A 24,376-nucleotide genomic window follows, 5' to 3' on the forward strand; every position below is an offset into this window, starting at 1 on the left:
TTCTGCTTTGTTGTTTTTTGCCGCGAATTTTAATGGTCTCTTTTAAGTGCGAATAAGCGACCCCAAACCATCCAACGCCGGCGGCGGCGGCGTCCGCAGTGCTCCTCTATAAAGAAACAGCATCCGGCGCCAGGTTTCGATCCGAGGACTTTGCGGGCCGCAGCCCGACGCTCTACCGAATAAGCCACGGACTCGACGCTGATATCGGTGTCAGTAACGCGCCTTATATCTTTAACGCATTCAAACTACGTCGTCAGCGGCGTGCGTTGGCGACTCAGCGGCGTTATAGCGGCTTGATAACTGCGTGGTGTACACGTGATACTACAAACCCGATGGAAGAGATGGAAGAGAAGGCGGCGAGGCGGTGGGCTGCGGGGGCCGAGCGCAAGCGCCGCAAGCGGGCCGACAACCGTGCATTCGCACTTTCACATTCTCCCCCTCGGGGAAATGCGGGGGAATTTTTTGTTCTGTGGCCACTTCTTTGCGTCTATTTTTTTCCCGCTTCACCGTGTTTTTGCGGCCAATATTCCAACAGGCAGACTGATGGCTTACGTTCCAGCGTCCAGAGGAAGAGTTGTGCGCGGATAGGATACTATTCTACTCACGTGCCGGCACAATCACGCGTTACGCGATACGTACTGCTTTAACGTTTGTGCCACCATTGCTTGCAACGTGCGGATTTAGCGCAGGGGTTTCGTAGTGGGATTCAACTGTGGAGACACTGGCTGTCATTGTATTACATTTGATTTGATTTACTCCACAGTGCTGGCAACTTTCTTGACCAGACAGCGATAATTTATTTCTGAATGAGGCAATAAAGATTTCGCCTTAAAATAACAGACGAGCGGGAGGGAGGATTGCGTTGTATGGCTGTAATTTGCAAACCACTCTTGTAGAGATGCCACTAAGCGGTGACCTTTTTATAAATGCAAGACAAATGTGTCCTGGGTAATTTTCTGGCAGGGCAGTACATTCAGCATGCAACAAAACAAAAGTGAAACCCCCACCGACACATGCCATTGCCGCCAAGGTTTCACGTCATTTGTTTGTAGTTTCTGCGGCGGATTTTGTTCCTGGGATTTTGGAATTTTCCGAAGTCGTTTTTCGGATTCCTTCAGTTCTCAAAAAAACAACGGCTTCATGTAGAGTGCATGCGAGACACTGCTAACAGTAAATCACTCCGCAAATTTAAAACTGATCTAAAAAACAATAAATAATCGAAAATATGAAACCTAACAAAGCAGTGCCCGAATGCAAAACGGAGATTTATTTAAATTGCATATTGCCGCGAACCATGTATCGTTTGTTTATTTATTGTTTGTTTTTACTGTCCGGCCGCACCCGGCCATGTCATCTGTGTCCCAAGCGAAGGGCGTCTTCCATTCCTTATTTTTATGCCGCACGGGCTACCTCATTCAGAGAAGCAGACTGTTTCGCCCTAACGTCACTAGCCCAGAATAATCTTCCTTGATCTACAATGTTATGGATGTAAATGGATGTAAAGATAAAAGCCTGCAGAGCAGACGCCGCGGCTTTCGATTCGCCGAGATTCGCCTAAGCACGTCACTTTGTTGACTGCTGCTTCGCCGCCTGTGTATTATTTTAGTTGTTAGGAAAGCCGACGTTCACTCCAATAAACTTGCTTTTCCTTTAAGACAGCTACATCATCTTTGTCTACGTGACAATATTTGAATTGACTTGCGGCTTAATTTACTCCACAATTCTTTGTGCCACCAATTAAGGGGAAAAGTCGCACGCATTAGGAGCGACTCCTACGAGAAATGCTATCATACTGCTAAAGTGTCCTTAAGAACTTGTTTCGGGGGCATGTCCTCCTAGGTTCTTCGCAGCCTAGGTGAGAATAAAGGTTTATTCAATATTTTCTCCGTGCTCTCTTTCCAGAAAATTCAGTGGGCTTGGTGGTTACTGACGCAGCATGGTGAGTTATCACGCACGTTACAACGTTCTTAGTGCCTGTATGTGAGTTCGCCTGAGGAAGCCCCTGTGGTTTTGGCCTAGATATCAAAAGAGAAGAAAAGGCAGGAATGCAGGTTACAGCACTGACGCGGATGTCAACGCGAGAAAATTCAATTAAACGACAGTAGTGACTGCACACGAGCTAGATGGTAGCATCATCAGCACGACCAGAAGCTTTATCACTACTATCAGTCCAATTGTGCCCAGTGCAGCACGAAGGCCTCTGCCATCGAAACCTTTATACGAGTAATCCAGTCCTCTTTTCCAACAGAGGTGTGTTAGACCATGTATGCATATCTTTTTTTATGTGCTAGCATCAGAACGCCCGAACCTGCGAGTGTATTTGATGGTTAAGGCGTTCTATTGGGCGCCGCTTTCCATAGTACCCACTTTATATTCGGCAGTAGAGAAATAATACAGGGACCGGGCAGTGGAAAAATCCACAGTACAAAATTCGAAGACTTTTTAAAGCACAACATGGAAGTGTATCGCGGAGCGTGAAATGAACTTTACCATTTAATAGTTCGTAGCAGCGCTAATAGTCTGAGTGGTTCAATTCGGCGTTACTTCATTGTCATTTAAAAACCTTATGAAGTTCCCAACTGTCCTGGAATGGTACTCGAACTACGGGTTAGTTCCAGCGGCACTACCTCTGTGGTGGCATCCAGGGATTTCACATAAATGTGTCGGAATCAAAAAGCCAGTGTTTATACTTTTGGTGTTGGCGACATTAGCCTGTGTTGCCACAACGATCCGACGCAAGCGACTACCTATAGCGCAGTTTGTGCATCGATTGTATATTGCTCACGAATTCTTCTGCTGTTGCGGATATAGCGGTTAGTGTATAGAGACAACAAAGCTTTTTTATATATAGATATAACAAAGCTAATCTAAGGCTTTGCAGCTTCGCTGTGCATCCAGATTCGCAAAACGGAATGGTCCTGAATATTTTTATTAAGGAATTTAGAAAGAGCCAGCTCGTTCTGACGCAAGTGCAGACATTGGCAGCATCCACTTAGATTGTCTATTGATTTTACTGAAAGTTCAAATGAAAAACCAAAAATTAAGTTGATATAGCGAAAACGTTAGCCCCAGCAGGCAGTATTTTGTAGATGAAGGGAGTGTGGAAAGTAAGAGATTTCAACTGATAAGTTTTCAATGCCAAAGTGCATCAACAAGTACTACTTTTCAGGCACTAAATATTTTGGCTACAAGAGCGTTTCCAAGGAACGGTACTGACGCTCCAGCACATACTGTGTGCACAGTAAATGTTGCACCTGTATACCTGCTAAAGCATTTATTGCGGGGATTTTCGGAGAAGTACGTAAGACTTCTATGATGACGTAAGGTCTTACATCCAAACAACTCTCACCTTAAAACCTCAGGTGTGCTTGTCGGATTACTCTATCATCTGCGTTTTTTATTATAATGAGAACGCTGTTACTTGTCAAGGTGATGATGGTGGTGGCTGAAGGCTTACCCTTTGAACTGAAGTGTCGGCAAATGCTATCTCCTCAGGTTACGTTATTTAGTACCTAACTGCTATCCCTTCCTATCTAGAAGCACATTACCTTGTGGTCAGCCCACACTAATAACTATGATTCCCACGGGTCGTTACCGCCTTCTTTTGTTTGCTCTTTTCGACCGATAGTGCGATCCTTAAGGTGGAAGGCTTAAGTGACCCATTGCATGTAAAAGCGTTGGTCTTGTAGTCCGGTACAGAAAATAGCGGCTGCTGCAAGGAGCAAAAAACAATACAGTTGCGTTCGCAGAATATTTGAACCTGGCTCTCTACAGTAGGTACCCACTGCATTACCAGTGCTCTATCTTTGCACGCGGCCAACGGAACAAAAGTTGTTGTTCTAAAATACCGCGTGTTGCATCACACCTCAATGTTATGGTACGTGAATAGAACCGGTGCACACCACGTGCGCAGAACTCTGATTCTAGGGGACCTGTTGCTCGCGCCAGTGTGATGGCTTAAGTAAATCGCACCACAAAACTTGGAAACGAAAGCGACTAAACGGACACACGCGTGGTGTGGCAGTAAAAAGTCTGTAAACGTCGCTCCAAAATACGACAGGGCGAAGGCGAAGAAAGAGAGGTAAAGGGGATCTAGCAGTATAGATGTTGACAAGTGTCTCCAGGCTTTGACCTACAAAGCAATGAGTAGGCAGAAGTACCCCGGAAAATTTCCTCCGTCTCCACCGCAGACCAAATAGCGTTGCCACAAATTCTAAAATTATGTGTTTCATAAAGAAGCACTTTCCTTACTTTTTACAGGTTAATACTTCAGCAATCTATTACAGTGATCAATCAGATTGCACAGGTATATGCACTTGACAAGGGTGCACTATATGCTTTAAAGGAAGTAAAAGCCTGATGGCAAAATAATAGGTCCAACGTGACTCCCAGGGGGCGTAAAAAATAAAAGAAACGGAATGGCTAGGGTGAGGAGAAGTAATAAAACAAAGAGTCGGAAGTTTCAAAAGGGTGTCTACGAAGCAGCAAAACAAAGGATAAAGCATTACGTTCCAAAACCGAGCTGTTTAAGCTGGAGCTTGGTCCGGCGGTGTTGGAAAAATGCCTTCGCAAAAAGATTTTCAGAACTACCGAGCGCACGTGAGCATGCTCGTCGTGAGGAGTGCCCGGCGTCTTCCAGGCTTGCGCGTGGGCTTGCATTACGTCAGACCTCTAAAAAAACGAGCGCACATGAATGTTCATTTAGCTGCGACAACCCGGCAGTTAAGAAAACCAAGAAAATGCTGACCGCACGCGAGCGCATGCCTCGCGGCGACCGCCCAGCGGCACCAGCTCACGCAGTGGCTTTAGCAAAATAAATACCGAGCGCACAGCTGTCAAGCCAGCGCTTCACAATTCACACGTGGAGAAGGCCACTGGTGCAGCTTACGATGCAGTTGAGCTCTGCCGAGGCGAAAGAGCGCTACCAGATGATTTGCCCTATGCGGGTCTGCCTTCGGATAGCCACGACGAAAGGGATGACGACAATTGCTATTGAACAAAACACTGCATATTCATGGTATTTGCTTTACAGTGTCGTCTTTTGCACTTAATGGTATTTGCTTTACAGTGCCATCGTTTGCACTACTGCACTCTTAGGCAAAAAGGACTAAAATAAGGACTACAATACAGCCGTTAGTCTTCAGGGGCAACCGTTCATCTTCAAGGGGAGTATCTGCGGCAGAGTATGTGCCGTGTGCACAAATGCGGACTAACTGTTCGTCCCCGCCGATCGCTAAGGAGTAACGGGAAGACAAAATGCATGCAGTTAGTCTCTTTGCTGCGTCGTTTCTCCCCTCATGGCGTCGTCGTTGCCCTTTCGCGCATATGTCTGTGAACAGTTTTACATTTCCAAAACACACGTCATTGCAGTCAGCAGGTCCTTTAGATGGTGCCACATGAGAAAATATCGATGTTAATTATAAGAAAATCGCCTAGGGTTAATAGACCGCCGGGTAATGGCAACGAGCGGCGAAGCGCGATGACCAGACGCTTCTCGGTGAGGTTATGTTGATACGCTGTGTTGCATACTATTCGTGCGCGGTAATAACGTTCAATGAAAGCTTTCGAGCGCGTTAACAGTAACACGAAAATTAGTGACAATAGCAAACGTGGATTCCTAAGCGTAATGAATATATAAATGTTTAACAGACGAGAAAAAACGTAGTAGTGGAGGATGACAACTGCAAAATAAAAATGCTCGCTACAGGTAACCGTCTCGAAGTTATCTTTTGCGCTCTGTTCATAATTGCCTTGTGCACCAAAGCTATGACAAAGATGCAACTGCTGTAAAACCCGCTTGAATTTACCAGTCGGAATCGTCTAGCGACGCGAACTTGAAGAATTCAGGCTAAAGAAACACCGAATTTGGTTTCGCCGATGCAGGAAAATATGGTCTGCTTCCCTATTCTAACACTTAAACAGACTAAACAGACGACACCTTTCACACACGTTACATAGAGCACTTAACATATGTATCGAACACTAAGAATACACCTAGTTTGTACTATTTGTGCGGAAACAAATGAGTCGTCCGATCGCCCAGCTCCTTCCTCAACTAGGCGACGACGAGTTCATAGTTATTTACGAGAAAAAACTATGGCTGTGAGGCTGTACTTACAATCAAACTGAGCAATGGTACCTAAAGTTAGCAAAGCGCTAAGCGCAAGGCGCAAATCGCGGTCACGTTCGCTTGCACGGATAGAAATTCAGACTCGAGTTGCTATGGGTCTGCCGCGTTATGCACAGAACTAAACGCTGTACACTTGAATATTAACTTCTGCAACTTCCACCCGGCGGCGTGGTCCAGCGGTGGCGCGTCGAGTTCATTACGTCTATTTCCGGGCGTCGGTGGTTCGATCCCTGGTGGTGCTAACGTTTTTTTTCTTTTTTGTGCGACTCAGCAGTTCGTCCTTGAGGAGCATCGGAACGTACTATCCTTTGTGGGCACTAACCGTTCGTCCCCTCGCAGTTACTCCCCAAAGGGACTAATGATTGTGGCAGAGGCTGTTAGTCCCCCAAAGGACGAACTGTTAGTCCTTTTTGCCTAAGAGTGTGGGGTCCGGCTGCTCCTTCTTTCATGGAGACCGCTGTCAGTGTGGGGAGAGACTAGGTCGCCCAGCTTTGGTGTTCTCCACCCTTGAACCACCAGTGCAAGCTGCGCCAATTTTTATGACATTACAAAGAAAAACGGCCACCATTTTTCGGTCGGCGCATGACGCTTCAGAACAAGAGCTTTTATGGGCAGATACCTGCAGCCAAACCCAGGCTTGTGTGGCCTCTAGATTGCCTCTGTATTTTGTGGTTTTATAGTATTCCTAATAAGAGCGCATGATACTTTACGATGGCATTTCCTCGCTGTTTTGTTCCAAAGCTAGCACGCCATTTTGAGCACACGGTCATGTAGGCGTGAATTAAAACGGTATCGACAAGAATGCGGGAAGTGGGTACCACGCAAGCCGTACTCAGCTACTTTTCAACGTAAAGGTATTGTATGTTCTGCAGGCATAGACAACCTTGCTGAACAGTGGCAGTTTCCCGCTAACAAAACGAGTCTTTTCAAAAGACAATAGCCTTTTTTGGGCAACGTAAACGCGAACGTTTTATTCTGTCTATATAAGGCAGTTTTTTTTCGAAATGAGCCAAATGCACCAACTAAACTACGTCAGATGAAGCTGCAGTGACAAGACAACTAGGCATTTTTCCCCCAGAGAAATGCTAACAACACAATAGGTGATATAACCCCTTGAAAACGTGTACACAGATCGGAGTTACTATCGAAACTGAGCCAGATCCTGCTGTGGCACGGATCCAGGTGTCCCAAATCTATTTTCCAAACAGGAGTTCACTTTTGGCGCGACTGATCCCATTGTTTTATGGGTGTTTCGAGAAGCTGTATTTTCTTTCTTTTCGGAGCTGTCTTATCATAAATTCAGAGCAATCAAGAGATCGGCGAAAGATCTGTTGCCACACATCGACGACACAGTGAACAAAAAAAGAACTGAACGAAATGCCCTGACAGATGAGAAACAATCATTTCATCTCGTCCTCCCTGACCACGTTTTTATACAGTGTTGGATGGCGGATCACTTTTAGGAGATTATGCAGCGAACATAAAAAAAAAAACTTCCCACGTAACCAGCATGGTATACGGTATTTAACCGCAGGAAATAACAAAGTCCCCTACGATTTAATATTGCTTCTCGGCCTTCACAGCATATGGCGGGCGCGCAAGCCGTGGCTGAATGGCGACATGGATGCCCGACCGGCCTGGCAGTTTCGGCGGGAGAGTGTCACGCAGTTCGTTGACGAGCTGAGAGTCCAGTAACCAGTACAAGATGGGTTAGATTTTCTAGAGCCATTAATTGCTCTAAAGTGAAGGTTACATGACAAAGCCTAGCCGGAGGCACTGCTAGTATGTTGATTTCAACTTCACCATTTCCTCTCAAATATTTACAGCAGCGCCTCTTACGGATTTCTGGGATTTGGGCTTCAGTGCCTCCCATATAAAATGCCCTTGGTTTTGCCGCTATTACAAGATTTCTATTTCACTGTAACAGCACAGTAGCGCGCGCCGCCTTCCGTTCGCTGATCAGGCGATGTCTTCCTGCGGCGCAGCAAAAATTCACCGTGAACAAACAGACTCAAGTTCGCTCTGCGCACAAATTTCGCATTAGGGAGTACAGTGCATTTTTAGTGCATTTTGAAACTGCCCATAATACCGATTGATAAATCAGACTTCCGTAGACTAGCCTCCATCTAAAAGGAATTAAAACTCTCAGTAGGAACGACTTATCTCCTGCATAATGCTGACCGGTTAAATCTATGAAAGGTTAGCTGGTTCGCTAAATCTATGAAGAGGTTCGCAGTAAAGCTAACACTTAATACTTCACGATGATCAACTGATACCCTCTATGGAAATAACAGGTCCCAGCCATGCACCATGCGTCAGCCCTCACCCCTCACTACAAACGCTGAATTGAACGACATCCTCTCTAGTGATTCTAGCTCCATGATTCATTTTAACGCAAGAAGCTTATAAAGTTACTTTCAACTCCTTTATAATGCTTGCTCAATAATTTGCCTTACCATACCTCGGTTAATAAACCATCACAAAAATTCATGCTGTTTCAGATATCTAAAGCTGACTACTGCAATATGCAAACAACATCTCACGGTGGGGCGGCAATATACACATCAGCCGACTTTCCTTATAATCCCACATAGGATCTGAAGTTTATCCCATTAAACTGAGAATCAGAGTAATGTATCTGGAAACATAGACAACAGAAATTTGATTGTTGGATGCGTGTACCACTCACCATAGTCACCGCTCACCCCTACTCATGCTCACCGCTCACCATACTACTCACCATACTTTCAAAACATCTAATTATATTTCTATCCTTATACCAAAAATAAACATGAACACTGTAATAATGGGTAATATTAAGATCAACCTCCTTGATAAAACTTGTCCTACCAGCTCCCACTATCATGGCATATTGCAGAAGTTTGGTTTTGAATGTCTACTTAGCATTCCCACTCGTTACAACAAGACCAAATTCTATCCAATGTGGTGCATTCAGCTGAGGCTAGAGTCTCAGATACTGATATAACTGATCATTATATCAGTGTATCATTATATTATGATTATATTATATTATATTATATATTATATATTATATTATGATTATATTATAATATAATATATTATATTATATTATGATCATTATATCAGTGTACGGGCATACCGTATAACTATGTCTGAATTCCATCCCCACAAAACGTTCTGCAGCGTTCTTCGAGCGCATACCGAAAAATGATCCATTTTAAATGCTGCTAACAACGTAGACTGGCCAAGAATCAAACAAAATAGTAATCTCAGGAAGCGTTTTCTTTTTTCATATTTGAATTGAGTCATTTTATTTAAACACACTCCAGGAGGCACAGGTGTAAGAAAAAAGTAGCGTTCTCTCATAATCCTTGGTTGATCCAGAATTATATGAACACCAATGAGTAAAAAACGGGAACCGTTAAAAAAACTAAGAAACAGCCTTACAATAATAAATTACTTGCACACTACAAATATTTTGGTTAAAACAAGAGAAACATAATTATTAGGAACAAAAAAGAGATGAAGCTGGCCATCACACAGGAAAAAATAAGAAATAGTTTCTTCATTATAAAATGCATTATAAAATTCATTATAATAGCAATGCTGCATCACTATCCTAGCATAATAATATTGAGTACAACAACCCTCTCGACATTGACAACGCCTTGAAAACTTTATTTTTCTGTAACGAGCCTAACCAAGCTGCGCTGCAAGCAGCCGCATACCATCAATATCCTGACTCTTTTTTAATTATGAACAAACCCTGCAGAAATGCAAAGTGCCTTACAAAACGTAAAAGCTTCGACTGCTGGTGTTGGCAGCATTCGCCCCAATTATATCAAAATTATTTCCCGCCTTATCTCTGACACATTGTTAATTTAATGATCATACTCCTTGTATTTCCGGTAGAACTTAAGCAAAAGGAAATATTACCACTCTGTAAAAAATCCTCCGTCGCATGCCCCTGCGCGAGGGACACCTGTAAATGCCGAGCATAGTGGGGTTCTGTGGTGTTGGTGTTGGTTGTGTGTCGGTTTTGTGGCGCAGTGGGAAGAGCAGCATGCACCTTGCGTTCTGCCCACAGGTAGTGAATGCGTTGTATCAGCAGCTTCATGACGTAGTTTGAATGAGTCAAGGATATAAGGTGCGTTCGTAGCCTTCGATTCTGTGTCGGCTTTGTGGCGCAGTCGGTAGAGCACCATGTACCTTGCGTTCCGCCCGCAGAGTCATGGGATCGAAGCCTGGCGCCGGTAAGTATTATTTTTTTATATAGTGTAGGGGGAGGGGTGCGGACCTGTTGTTGAGAGCGGGGAGGGTAGCGTGATGCGGGAGAGGAAGAGTGGGGGAGAGGGCGCGCCTGCGCGCTGAGCTGTTGCGGACGGACATCGGACGCTACATGTGAGTTAAAGAAATGCTCTGCATTTAAAAGGCAACCAAAAGAGAATATCTAATTATAGGCCCAAATGAATTTTGCCAAGCTCTAGTAAATTCGTTAAAATACTTTTAAATGAGGAGCATTTCTTAGGCTCGCGATATCACTCGTCGATGTTGTCGGCGCCGTCCACACGCTCACTGCGCATGCGCGTCGCGTCGAGGCGCAGGTGCGCGTCTCTCTCCTCGCTCTCAACAACAGGTGCGGCGGTGCGGGAGGAGCGCGTGTACCCTCTGCGCTCCGTCGCTCTCAACAACAGCTGCGGTGGTGCGGGGGGAGCGTGTCTGTGCGCGCATGCGTCGTAGCTACCCGTGCGCTGTGTCACGCTCAACAGTAACGGCGGCAGGGCGTGTACACGTGATAACGGCGTGGTGGGTGCGTGGAAAGTTTGCGCGCTTGTGTACGGAAGTGTGCGCATGCGCGTCTCTCTCCGGTACTCCTCTCCCTCGAACGCGGGCGGTGTGTATATAAGCGGCGGAGCGCGCGTTCGAAATTCAGTCCAGGGCGTCTTTGCTTGGCTTTCGCTTGACTTGACGCTTTGCTTGACGGCACCAAGCAATGATGACAGACTTTAACTTTACACTCCTTGCCTTCGCTTCTCTTTCATTCGATAAATTATAATAATAAAGACGAAATAAGAATTAAGCATTCCCAAACCATACCCAATTACGCAACATTCACGCGATACCGCCACCACTCTGCGACGCATTTACTCGAGTTCCCCGCGTGGGAAGATACGGGCTGGTTTTTTTCTGTGACTGACCAGTTACCTCTTTATCTCCCTGTGCCAGCACGGCTTTCGACAAGCCTATTGAACCGACGTGCCACAAGTTTCGTTCATTCATCAACTTAAAACAATATTTGACAATGGATGTTACGGACCTTCTACTTTTATGGATCTACAAAAGTGTTTGACACAATGAACCATATTTCTCGGTTCGAAAATTAGAAGCCATTGGCTGAAAGGACCACGTTTCCAATTACTGCAACGCTACTGGTGTGATAGGCCACAAAGAGGTCACTCACATTTCAGAAGTCTACTCTAATTCACCTCCTACACAAATAGGTGTGCTGTTCTTGATTTACATGAACGATGTACCAAATGTATTGTTCATAATGCTTTTTGTACGCTAACGACGCGAGGCTTTTCACTTCGGGAAAAAGTAGAATGACTTTAATGAGAAAATACACACTGATTTGAATAATGTAGTTAATTTGTGTCATAACATCCTACAAATTACTGGATCGAAAACTAAATTTGCTGTGCTTCAATTTAGTGAACGAAACACATGTCATATTCCCCAAATTTCCAATGCATGGCGCTGTGTAGTGACCACCAGCAGGTCAACTTTTAAAGGTGGTCACTTAGTTTCTAACTTAAAGTATGATCTTCATGCTGCCTGCATTAAAAAGAAAATGGCGTATGGCGTACTCGTAATCATCGAAGACCAACCATATTTCAGTCGTCAGCCACTCACCGTGCTTTATTATTCATTTGTTTACTGTCGTATTACTTATCGCATCAGTTCTTGGTCCAACATATGCAAAAATACTCTCACGGCAGTCCAAAAAATGCAGAACCAAGAGCTTAGCGGGATGACATCGAGTCCGTACTTTACTTAGGCCTAGCTTCTACTAAAAAATTACTGCATTTTTACAGTTGCGATTGTCGTCACGTATAGGGCCGTATTCTGAGTCCCTCCTCCTCTCCATGTGCTTCCTCTGCTCAGCTGATGGACGGATTCCGCAATGCTTATGCATCGAGAAATCGTTTTCAAAGATCTCCTCTACAGGAGGTTTATGTGGAGGAGGGACCCAGAATACAAGGGATAGCCTCTGTATCTTCCTTAGCCTCTGTATGGGATAGCCTCTGTAAGGGATAGCCTCTGTATACCAGCCAACTTCTCCGGTAATTTTCCTGCCCCATGCCTTTCCAATCGCTCCCTCGCCATAGTTCTGGCCAATCAAAATTTATTCCTTCCTACATTTTCAATGAATTGTAGTAATAAAATGACCTATTTTTTGCATTTACCATTTGTGATGTACTTTCCAAGAAAATAGGCAATGACAACACTGGGTTATTTAAAATTACGATTAAATGCTCTCTCGTCAAAGAGAATTGAAACTTTTAATAGCATTTATTGCATTGACGGGAATGCGAACAGCAGTGTGAGAAAAAAAGTCATTCAAATTATAGACTCTACTTTGTGCTTTCCCACTTTCCAATAAAGTATTTGTTTGTTTTACACATAGTAGTAATTGATACTGGTAGTTTTTTTTTATCGTTTTTCTAGAGATTTCTATTTCAGAGTGTTTATTGATATTTATGTTGGCTAGACTTTTATAGAACCCGACTCTTGCAAATAAAAATGCAATGGCCGCGACAATTATGCTAAAACCACCCTTTACTCAAACCTCCTGTTCTGCAGCATTTTGTGAAATCACGTACACTTATTTTTATCGCAGTTCCTGCTGCAGTCTGGGGCTTTGGATCTCTTTCTGTATGTCCTAACCATGTATTCAGCCTGATGTTTACAATGTAATCTCTGGTCGTTTTTCACTAGGATAGACTTTTCTCTAAAAGAGCGCCAATGAAATAGGGCAACTGTGTTGTTGTTGATAGAACTAAACGGAGCTCCTCTTTTGGCACCTAATGAAAAACTCTATTAAGTGTGCAATTTCGAGGACCTTTTTACACCAAGTGTGACTTGCTTTACCGAAACGGGCAAAATTCAATAATTAGAATTGACTGGAACATCATTTATCAGTCCGAAAAGAATTGAGAGAATCAAAAAGTTCTAAGAAAATTCTTAAAACCAAAAAAAAACTTGCAGCTCAGAGCTCCAACCGCAGTGACACCGATCATTTAAAATATAGATACGGAACAGTGCCATCCCGTGATAAAAGTGTTGTGCATAACTTAGCCTGGAGTGCCTCAGACATGCCTCGCGCCAACCTTAAACGACGAGTCAAGAAGACTCATATAGCTTTATGTCGTTTGTGTTTTAAAAGTTCAAAAAAATGACAGGCCAAGTTGCTGACTTCTGAAAGCAATGCCTTGTGACTTCTGGAAGAAAACAAGACATGCATTTACAAGTGCCCATACTTCTACCTTGTTTAAGAGAAGTACTGCTATCTATTTAAAATGAGAAAGGTATAACACACGTTGAGCATTTTTTTTTCTTGTAGGTTGCAAAGATATCTAAGGATGGCTATTGTCGTGTAGGTGTTTGCAAAATCGCCTGCTTTATTTTTATCTCAGTAAGCAACTGCTTGTTTCGGACTTCAAAACAGGGCCTTCTCACATCATCATGTACAAAAACAATTGTTTTAAAGGTATCTTCATCAGCATGCTTCAGCACCTAGTACGAGCTATGTCCGCTTCCTAAGCTTGCAACAGCTGCGAGGGCAACTTTTATTTAACATTTTGTGAACGGCAAGCCGTAACGAAGAGCTTCTGTTTCACTATTTTGTATCTGTCCATGACCTAATAGGTTATTTTTCGCAAGAATGGTATGAACCCAACTGGAGACGCTTGAATCCTTGAACTACGCTGTGGGTGTGGTCGTCACTGGGGTAATCACGAGTTGTGCTAACAAGCTTATGCGTATTTTCGACCATGTGCCTCGCCCTAGAGTTTACTCCTTACTTTGGAAGCTCTGTGAGCAACTAAGAATGGATTAGTGAAAGAAAGATATCCTTATTTTCTGGCTGTGTGTTTGGAGCACCTAAAATTTGTATTCATGTTAGTTTTGCACTCATAAATCTACCATTTACTTTTTCGTTTTTTCGTTTTTTGCTGGGGAAGGCGGGAGTCAAATGCCTTAACTTCGCTTCACTGGGCCGCAACCGACAGGACGTGACCCTCTTCCCAAGCTGCGTCGGTATGTATGCTCCAAAAAGTATTCCAAATCACATCCGTAGTTGTGGGCGTGAGGTGGCGGGGCAACTTTAGAAAAACGATTTCGGTTCGATATCCAGATTTGTCACAACATCGTGAGTACGGAGAAAAACCGTAGCCTAAACAGCAGGGCTACCTTAGTTGCTTCCTCCTGTGAGTCATGCGCCCTTTTCCTAGCAAATGTGACCGATAGGCCGTTCACCCGGCCATGTAGAACAAAGGCAGGTTCTGCATGCTATCACGGTCGGCGAAATACAATAGACGGAACAAGCCGAACTAAGCGGTGGTATTTTCCACAGAAAAACAAAGGCCGCTATGGAGAAAGCTTTCGTGCTTGCACCCTTTCTTTTTGCTCCTAAACAGAGTGTGCAATAATGTTATCGGCGATGGCACGGATGTCGCAGACCGCACTAGAGGTTGTTTACGTAGTGCTGGGCATTTACCCCTCATTCCATAGATAAAAGTACTGCCATCCCTGCACAGCGACTCCCTGAACTATTTTCTTTTGTTTAAAGCTTCTTTTAGTCAGGGTGGAGGGGGTGGTCCTCAACTGTGTGTAATATGTATGGTGATATTCGAGGACAATGGCTCTGATAAATGGTGTTTTGCGGGAATGAGTGGAGTGCCGAAATTCATTAACAATTGTTTTACCGGGACACAAAGTTTGGCGGTTGCCTTCATTTGTGGGCAAGAAGTGCTGCATAATAAATTGGAGTACATACTTTAAACAATTACTTTGCTATAATTTCTTGTTTCCACTTCCGGAATAATACATTAAAGCGGGCGACGACCCCGTCGCTTTGGCATAGCTTGTAATTTCACTTTCAAGCCATCAATTACAATGCCGTTGCAAAAGGCGATGCAGTGATCCTGAAAAACGGTGGCAGCAAGGAGTGATTGTTGATGTTTACTTCCCGCCTTATCCGAATTGCAGCGATAGAAGGCAAACTAGCAATGCAAGGCGTTTTAGGTTTCACGTTGTTACTGCTCCATTTCTTCTTGTGGTCGTTCGTTTTTAACGCGATAGCATTATTAGGCTAATTTTTCGATTTTCCTGTGGCTGCTAGCCGTCCGCTATCAGCCGTGCGCACCAAGCGTTCACGCAAATACATCATCCCTACTACCCGGAAGATATCCCTCATGCAGACATATGCGAGGGCTCGCCTAAATCTGGAATACGGCAAAGCGGCAACAAAAGTAGAGAAAGGAGGTCAATGATCCAAATGCCTGTGTTACATGGCCACTTTCAATTGAAATTTGAACGCGCACTTACAAGTGCGCCCTAGGTATTTGCAATATGGCATTCAATGGGCAATTCATTCAAAGGCCTTTGGAAGGCGTTTGAAAGGGCCATGTAGCACAGGTATAAGTCGGAAACGAAAGAAACGATGCGCATTTGCAGCAGGTGTCGCACCTACGCAGTATAATTCACTCGGTTCCTTTTCAAATGTAGCATGCTGAGCAGACCCGGTCGCCAGCCGCGTATGCACCTGAAGCCATCACACCAAACTGGGAGTTAAAAAGTTTACTTTTCAATATCTCACGGGCCGAAGCCACATCTGCAATGTCAGGTGCGGCAATATCAATGGCTACAGCTTAATTTTGACCTTATAACTTCCGCGGAAATCTCGACACCCGGGTGTTTTTATTTTCTGCTTCCATCCTGAAATCGATCCCATGTCCATGGACTCAGCGGCGCAGCGCCCCACCCACTGAGCCACTGCGGCATGTTTTCAGCTGGAACTTCTGCCGGCACGAAGATCGGGAAATCAATAAAAAACTTTGTGGGCATGAGTGTTAGAGATATAAACAAAAAGCAGTTTGATATTATAGAAGGTCCTGTTAAATAACAAAGAATTCCCGAGACACTTTTGCCCTTTCATTCGCCTATGACTGTAAATGAAAACTTAATCCGAGTTACAGCCAGTGTTAAATCTGTTGAAACATCGGAGCTCTGGTTCCCTTGTGTCGGCTCGAATGTCAACAGGCGCTCGACCAAGAATGGCAGCGCCATCCCTGCGCAAATTGTACGGTTCGCGCAGGTGAATCGGCTGGTAAACGCCAGCGGCGAAAGGCTCCCTCTCCCTCCTATAGCGGGAGAGAGCAGAACCCGATCGTGCGAGACCACTGCGCTCTTTATTGGCCACGGCCGGACTGGAGGAGCGGTGAACGCGCCTGCGCACCCGCCGCTCCTCCAGCCCGGCCATGTATTGGCACAGGCGGTTCCAACACCAACCGATAGAGGCCGTCGGCGGAGCCGGGAACCTCCCCCTACCCCGGCTTTTCGCACGACCTTTAGCAGACGGACAAAAATCCTCGACTAACAACAGCGCCGCTGTTAAATTGTAGCTGTATTGAGCTCCTACAGCATGACGAGTATTAAGTTCAAGAATTGCAACTCTCAGTCGCAAAATTTTATTTCTGAGGCGAGCAGGCACTTTTGTTCGGCCATCGATATCGCATCCTACCCACATTCTAACATTGCAGTTAGAATTTCAAAAGCGGGCTCGACAGTAACGTACTTAAAGGGTTGCCCAAATGGCCATAGCCTCGGCGGAAATTCTGAGGTTAGGAGTTAGAGGCGAACTTTTCTGTTAAGGGTAAGGTCAGCCTGATTCTAAGATGGGCAAGTTGAAGATTGTAGCAGAAGAGAAGGTCATGGTAGAGTGGTTGAGGTGGCACTTAATTTACAGATTAAAAGCGTATTTCACAACAAAAACGCGTTCCGCTCCCCGCTAGCAGACGACGCTCGCTTTCCTAGCGCAACTCGCAACGGCAGCGCCGCGGTGGCGAGAGTCGCGGCCGGCCGCCTTCTCTCCACGGCCGCGGCGGGGAGATACGGAACTGAAACAAAAGCGTGGCAAACTGTTCGCATGGCGACGCAGTGAAACATCCACCTCGCGAGGGGCACGATCAAATGCAGAGCATTTCCGGGGGCGCACGACGTTAAGTAGTTTGCGTTACGTTAATGTTGCTGCACTTGGGGCAACTGCTGACGAGAGAGCGCTCGTCAGCAGTAAAATTGGCAGCCTCGGCGCACGTTCAGTCCGAGAGAGGGGAGAGAGTGTCCTTGAAACGTGCCTGGGCGCGCTATCGAATGTTGATCGAGCCGATAGCGAAACGTCTGAGCCGGGCATGTCGAGGCGAGCGATGCGGGCAACTACGGACGCCAAGAACGGGTGACATCGTGAGTGAAAGAAATGCTCTGTATTTAAAACAGGGGCAAAATGTTAACGCCAGTATATCAAAATCAAGAGGGCCATACATTACGAGCCAATACAAACTAAGTCCAGTATATAACGCTAATTACACGAATTTTCACACTACTTATCGATACTCCCGCGGTTCAGTCTTCGTCCCAAGCACTGTCTTGCAAACGACGGATGGCGAGAACGCGTCCGGAGATTTATCACGTAAAAAAGCTCGGAAATATGCTCTAGAGTCAAGCGGCAGAGCCAATCTCACAGTCGCCAAAATAGAGAAATGACCAATTGCCTAGATTATAAAACACCTAACCAAAAGAAGAGCAGAAGAAACAGAAGAAACGATGACCTCTTCAGCGAATGATATCACCATGATATCACTGTGCAGGGAATGATACCGGATATCACTGAATTTACTGCAACATAGATTTACAAGCAAAGAAGACAACCAAACAAACACTTTCATCAGGACAGCATATCAGGCATCCCCCACGATTGGAATATCTACCGTGTGGCGAACTAACCACCGGTAGACCCCCAGGCCAAAAAACAAGTACCCAGAGATGGTTCTAGATGGGGAACGTATTTAACTCAACGGAGGGAATAAATCAGAACATGTGAAGGCAAATAATGGGCTGGGTTTGCGCCAGGTAGGAGTGGGTAAAGGTGAATGGGAGAGGTCTTCATCCTGCAGCGGATCTAAGTAGGTTGCTCTGATGATGAAAAGTTTCTCTAATTGGGTCTTTGTAAATGCCTTTGAGGAAATCAGAGAAACCATTTTGCCTGCATCAAAGGACCAGCCTTGACTACCGCACGGATGCCCACCCCGCAAAACGTTCAGAACACCTCACGAAATGTTCACAAAATGTGAAATAAACGTTGCCCTCGCCGCTGTTGTAAGAACTTTCTTAGGAAGCGGACATAGCTCATACAAAGTACTGAAGCGTGCTGATGAAGATACCATTAAGCAATTGCTTTTGTACATGATGATGTAAGAAGAAGGCCGTGTTATGAAGTTCGAAACAAGGAGTTGCTTACTGAGATGGAAAAAAACAGGGGATCTTCCAAACCCCTACACGACAATAGCCATCTCTAGATATCTTTGCAACCTACTAGGAAAAAAAAATGCTCAGACATGTGTATTACCTTTCTGATTTTAAATAGGTAGAAGTAATTCTCTTAAAAACGGTAGACGTATGGGCACTGTGTAGGTACATGTCTCGTTTTCTTTCAGTCGTCAAAAGGCAGGCTTTCAGAAGTCAGCAACATGGCCTGTCATTTTTTGAAGTTTTAAAACACAAACAACATAAAGCAATATGATTATTCTTGACTAGTCGTTTAAGGTTGGCGCGAGGCATGTCTGAGGCACTCCAGGCTTAGTTATGCACAACACTTTTATCACGGGATGGCACTGTTCCGTATCTATATTTCAAACGATCGGTGTCACTGCGGTTGGAGCTCTGAGCTGTTTTGGCCCGTTTGGGTAGAGCAAGTCACACTTGGTGTAAAAAGGTTCTCGAAATATCCAACTAAATATAGTTTTTCTTTACCTGGCAAAAGAAGAGCTTCGTTTCGTTCTATCAACAACACATTTGCCCCTATTGTTATGGCCTCCTTTTAAAGAAAAGCCTATTCCAGTCACAAATCTCCAAAGATTACATTGTAAACACAAGATTGAGTACTTATGTAATAGAGGGAGGTAAACTAAGATTTCAGCAGGGGATAAGGTTTTATGGCGCGTCCCGACTCGAAGATGACTATCACTGCCACCTAACAGTCTACCCTTGCCTGCAGTATTGATCATTTAAAAATATTTACAGATGTGCACAACGCCACTCAGAGCTACAGCAGAGTACACATAAAGCGGGTCTTTCTAGCTCCTGTAAGATCCCTCCAAACACCATTGTTCCTTTCGCGAAGGCCCCCTCCGAAGCAGACGGTACAATAGAAAGTAACAAGAATAAGCAAGTAGAGCTAATGGTTCTGATATTCAGCGCTAAATGTACGGTAAAGCCTCTATGAATAAACCAGAACGCCATTTAAGACCCGCCGCGGTGGCTCAGTGGCTAAGGCGTTGCGCTGCTGAGCACGAGGTCGCGGGTTCGATTCCCGGCCGCGGCGGCCGCTTTTCTGATGGAGGCGAAAAGCAAAAACGCCCGTGTGTACGAGATTTCGGCGCACGTTAAAGATCCCCAGGTGGTCAAAATTAATCCGGAGCCCTCCACTACGGCGCGCCTCATCGCCTGCGTTGCGTCGGCGCGTTAAACCCCCACAATCAATCAATCAAGAACGCCATTTAAAGTCTATTTAAAGCGTCTCGACCTACCCACTGAACGATGCAATTAGGCTTTGGAATACAATTTGAACGCAAAGGATTTAACAAAGCTCTCTACACGCAGTGCAAATCCTAGAGAGACACGCAAGTGCACCGAAAAGAGTGCGTTTTTACGGCGTCAAGTCAAGCAGACTACGCTGAGTTATCGATGCAAAGAAAAAGTGGCAGTAGCTTAGCTCTGCTATGCCAGGATATACTTTGCGTGAGTTAAGGTTCAACTGGTTATTCTTAGCTTTCCTGGTTGTCTAGGATTATCATGCTTACTGCTGCTTCAATGACACACACACGGTATACGCGTTATGTGACACATTTATATTTATCAAGCGGCTCGGGCGCACCGTCGCCAATTGCCCCAGAGCTAAGCTGGTTCCACAGGCGCACGCCGGTGTTGCTGCGACGCACGAGCCATCGCTTCCACACCTGCCACACCTCTCATGACCATCAAGTGGACAGAGCCACCGCGTGCGTAACGGAGGTCGGCGAAGATGCTGGGCGCGTGGAGTGTGTGAGAGACGCCGGGCAGCGAGCAAGGTTCTGTACGCCGTGTGACGTCACTGCTCCTCGCGCATGCGCAGCACGGCTCTCCAGGAGCCACGCGAAACTGTTCAACCTCGGCCAGTGTAGCTCACACTACAAAAAGCATTCACGTTCGACCGATGCAGTGCGTTCCCGCGCCTCTTCAACGATTTCTCTCGCCGTGTCTCTTACCTTTGGTTATAAGGAGCTGGACTGCATCAGGGCGTGAGTTCACTTGCATTATGGGACCCTCCCACTCCTGCGGCCTGCAGAGCGAGGCGCCGCTTGAAATCCATCCAAGAACACGGCCGAAAACAATTCCTTTTCCATGTGTTTCTTCGGAAGAGACCAACATGTGCTAGTTATTGTCTGTTTCTAACGCTGTGTAGATAGTTTGTGCAAAGTTTGCGATAAAATTATCCTCCCTCATACAGCGAACACAGTTGCGCCTTTGCCTAAATTAGCAGCCAGCTGAAAGACAAACGCTTCGCGCATTCACATAAAGGAGCATCGTGCGTGAGCACCCCTTTTCGTGGAAGACGCGGAGAAAGTTATGGACTACTTGGACAGATATGCTGCTTTGTTTGCCGTACAACCCCATCTGTACCACTAGTTTTCTTTGATTTAGGTTTCTTTGCTGCTTCCGTGATGCTCATGGCCAGCCGCTTTCCTCTATTTTTTCTACACTTTCTCAAGCAGTAAACAGTTATGAGTGAGCGCTTGAGTTTGGCGCCGCTCCGTCTATCCTGCTTTTTGCTCTCTCCGACATGTACCAACTCGTCCAACTGCAAACGTTAAGGCAGAAGTGCTAGATATCTCATTAAACGAGAAAAGTGACCGTAGTTGTCCACGTTGTCGGCGTCAACACAAAAGGTACCAAAATGGCGTCCCCTTTAAAGAAAAAGGTAGTACACATAAAGACATTTGTCTTCGTGTGGAATCTGACGCAGTGTCGCCGGCGGTATCTATGTGCGGTAACCACAGTGCTGACCCCGCACCTTACCAGAACTGAACAAGAAATACTTCGTGACAGGTGAACGCAACTGCACGTTCCCGGGCGAAGGTTCCCGGTTGATTGATTGTTGTTTTGAACAAGTCTAAGCTACACCTCTGTGAGGCGAGCCTGTTGTAGAGAGGTGCGGATTAACTTCGACCAATTGGGTATCTTTAACGTTTGCCGAAATCTCGACACACAGAAGTTTTCCCGTTTCATCTTCGTCTGGAAAGCAGATACTGCAGTTGTGATCCAGCCAGCGTCTTTGGGCTCAGGAGCACAACGCCTTAGCCTCTGAGCAACCACGGACAGGCACGAGGAGAGAGCTCTGACTGTAAAGATACTGCCGCGTGAATATCGCCCAGTCTGCTTATTGAGGTAATTCGCATCAAAATACAAAAAAGGAAAGAATGAGACGCAAAAACGATGCAGGGATGGAGAAGTTATTGCTAATGCTAGCTTTTGTCTTCAAATCACGTCATCAGACTTGGGTGCCCCGAAACATTTACAGCGAAGCTTTAATGTTCACCCCTGATGGCGTCTCTAACGCAAAGACAAGTGATGTGAAAGAGAAAAAAAACGCTTCTCGTGGCCGGAATCGGATCTCGCTCTCTCGCGTTATGATTGATTGATTATGGGGTTTAACGCGTCCACGCTTCACAGACGATGAGGCACGTCGTAGTGGATGGGTTCGGATTAATTTTCACCAGCTGGCAATCTTTAGTGTGCTCCGAAACCTCGAATACACAGCCGACTTTGCTTTTTGTCTCCATCATAAAAGCGGCCACCGTGGCCGGGAATCGAACCCACGTCCTTGCGCTCAGAAGCACAATACCATAGCCACTGCGCCACCGCGGTGGGTCCCTCGCGTTATGAAGCCGTCTATCTGATTGCTCCATTTCGACATGGTCGAAGCGCTCTGGATTTGGAGAGGGGTGCATGAACGTGCAACATTAGACAGATAAATCCTGCTCCCCTTCTTGTAAAGTCGACGACTATCTATCACAAAAAAGCCTCGCGTTGAACCATCGTCGTCGCTAGATGAAGGGGTGCCTGATTTTTTTGTCCTGTTATCCATTTTATCATGGACAGAAAGGCCACCAGGAAATGCAAATGAAAGCAGTTGGTGAGTGTATATCTTGCCAATATGTCCCAGTAGAAACTTGTAGACAGGCAGTTACGATGAGGGCGAACTTTTTAAACACGCTGTTCTACGTGATTTCTTCTGTGATGTTAAAAATTCTGTATTGAAGATAAAAACTAGTGCAACGATTGTCTCTTTCTATGCCAACGGACAGCGTCCGCAGTCTCTCAAGGAAGTGGATTTAAGACAGAGACCATCCAACACGTTATTGAAACCATTCAAAGCGTTTGGTCGGACAACAGCGGGAAGAAGTTGGCACACCTCTACTCCTACTTCAAGTCAAAAGGCGTGAAATCGGAAGGCGACGTGAAGACCATCGACGAAGCAGAGCTCAGCACAGTGATTGGACCTGATGTTGTGAAGCGCATCTTGAAACAATTTGACGAACTAAGTAAGTAAAACACGTTATCAGCATAAATTTATTGCTTGCGATATTGCAGCAAATATACGCCTCTTTTTTTGTTATCGGTACCTCGCCTCACCCAGCTCTAGATCTGGGTGTGCGAGACGATTCTGATGTCAAACAGAGCAAGTTGTTATATATTTGTCCCACTTAACTTGCAGCTCTCTGCAAAAGCAGCCGCATCAAAACCAATTTGTTCTCGAGAGAGAGAATCACACTTAAAAAACTGCCACGGGATTCTTATTTCGAAGTGAATGTCGCCATCGCATGCGCTAGAAATGCTCAGGAAACACCTAGAAGCAGTTCGCACGCTTTTTAATTTTTTACAGCTAGCATTTGGTAAAATGCATTAATTTATTCTAACATGGAGGCTAAACGTCCGGGGGAAAAATATTGGAGCAAAGGTAGGAAAAGTTGGTCAATGTTGTTTGATAAAATTGCCCCCATCTCCCCGCGAGGGAAACATGGTGTGATGTGGCACATGCATACGCGAAATGAGAGAGTACACGTGTTTTAGCGACCACCACCCAGCTCTTTATTACATTTAAGAATGATAACTTTATGGTCAGTAAAGTGCACAGTGAGCGGTTGCCGCAGAAGTGGTCGAATCTTGTTTTCATCGTCGATGTTCGAGAAGAACGAGAGCGAGTGCTGACTGAACCGCCGTGGAGCGATACCCGCTTTATATTCACAGCGCTTGAAGGAGAGGAGACCGCGGGAGAGAGTCGCGCATGCGCGCACATGCGCACCGGAGCAGCTGTTAACGCAGTGTTAACGCAGCGAAGCGCGCGCCAACCAAGCGCGCCAGCTGTCGTTATGCTAATGCGCCGGAGCGAGAGTGTTGTCCACAGCTGTGGGAGAGACGAACGGAGGAGAGTCCCGCATGCGCAGGTGGCGTGCGGACGGACGCCGACGACGCAGGAGGGACATGCCTCAGAGCAAGAGATGCGCCGTATCTGAAAATCTGTAACGTATTGATGTTGTTATTCCTTTTGGTCACTAGTTCTGGGCCGCCAGTGTCAGGATGGGCCACCATCCTGAGCCCTCAGGGTGGTGATTAGTCTATTGTTTATTTTTCTCTCAATGAGTTTACATGGAAATGGTGTTAATACTACGGGGCGCAAGTTCTTGGGAGTGCTTGGGTTCTTACCAGGCTTCGGTATTGAATGAAATAAGGGTATTCCTCCCCACCAGCAAGAAATATACCAACGGGTATAGATTGACCCATACTAAATTCGCATAATGATGATTTACTCTTTGCAAATAGATACCCTGCAAAGATTTCAACTCATATACAAGCATGTCCGTAGAAATATCAGGTAAAAAAAATTTT

The 24,376-nt window shown here is 45.5% G+C and overlaps 1 long non-coding RNA gene across 1 annotated transcript; it reads left to right on the forward strand.

Moving 5' to 3' along the window:
• The first annotated feature begins 1,900 nt into the window (after positions 1 to 1,900).
• LOC144141939 (uncharacterized) lies at positions 1,901 to 22,956 on the forward strand. Its single transcript, XR_013316762.1, has 3 exons — positions 1,901 to 1,939; positions 14,356 to 14,431; positions 22,795 to 22,956. It is a non-coding gene; the product is annotated as an uncharacterized LOC144141939 (long non-coding RNA).
• The last annotated feature ends 1,420 nt before the right edge of the window (positions 22,957 to 24,376 follow it).

Source organism: Haemaphysalis longicornis, unplaced genomic scaffold (assembly GCF_048455015.1).
Source record: "Haemaphysalis longicornis isolate Haplotype H1 unplaced genomic scaffold, Haemaphysalis longicornis Haplotype H1 scaffold_6, whole genome shotgun sequence".
In the NCBI taxonomy this organism is placed as follows: Eukaryota; Metazoa; Arthropoda; class Arachnida; order Ixodida; family Ixodidae; genus Haemaphysalis; species Haemaphysalis longicornis.